This window comes from Physeter macrocephalus, chromosome 11 (genome assembly GCF_002837175.3).
Source record: "Physeter macrocephalus isolate SW-GA chromosome 11, ASM283717v5, whole genome shotgun sequence".
NCBI lineage: Eukaryota > Metazoa > Chordata > Mammalia > Artiodactyla > Physeteridae > Physeter > Physeter macrocephalus.
In genome coordinates, this window is record NC_041224.1 from 83,280,589 (window position 1) to 83,281,328 (window position 740).

At 35.5% G+C, this 740-nt stretch overlaps 1 protein-coding gene across 9 annotated transcripts in view; it reads right to left on the reverse strand.

Annotated features, from left to right (window-relative positions):
• The window catches only part of SLCO3A1 (solute carrier organic anion transporter family member 3A1), a 335,014-nt gene that overhangs the window by 202,154 nt on the left and 132,120 nt on the right, over window positions 1–740 (reverse strand). The gene's annotated exons all lie outside the window — the stretch shown is intronic.

Genomic DNA, 740 nt, shown 5'->3' on the forward strand with positions numbered 1-740 from the left:
CAAATCAATAAAATTAGAAATGAAAAAGGAGAAGTTACAACAGACATTGCAGAAATACAAAGCATCCTAAGAGACTACTACAAGCAACTCTATGCCAATAAAATGGACAACCTGGAAGAAGTGGACAAATTCTTAGAAAGAATAACCTTCCAAGACTGAACCAAGAAGAAATAGAAAATATGAACAGACCAATCACAAGTAATAAAATTGAAACTGTGATTAAAAATCTTCCAACAAACAGAAGTCCAGGACCAGATGGCTTCACAGGTGAATTCTGTCAAACATTCAGAGAAGAGCTAACACCAATCCTTCTCAAACTCTTCCAAAAAATTGTGGAAGAAGGGACACCCCCAAACTCATTCTATGAGGCCACCAACACCCTGATACCAAAACCAGACAAAGATACTACAAAAAAAGAAAATTACAGACCAATATCACTGATGAATACAGATGCAGATATCCTCAACAAAATACCAGCAAAGAGAATCCAACAACACATTAAAAGGATCACACACCATGATCAAGTGGGATTTATCCCAAAGATGCAAGGATTCTTCAATACGTGCCAATCAATCAATGTGATACACCATATTAACAAATTGAAGAATAAAAACCATATGATCATCTCAATAGATGCAGAAAAAGCTTTTGACAAAATTCAACACCCATTTATGATAAAAACTCTCCAGAAAGTGGGCATAGAGGGAACCTACTTCAACATAATAAAGGCCATATATGAC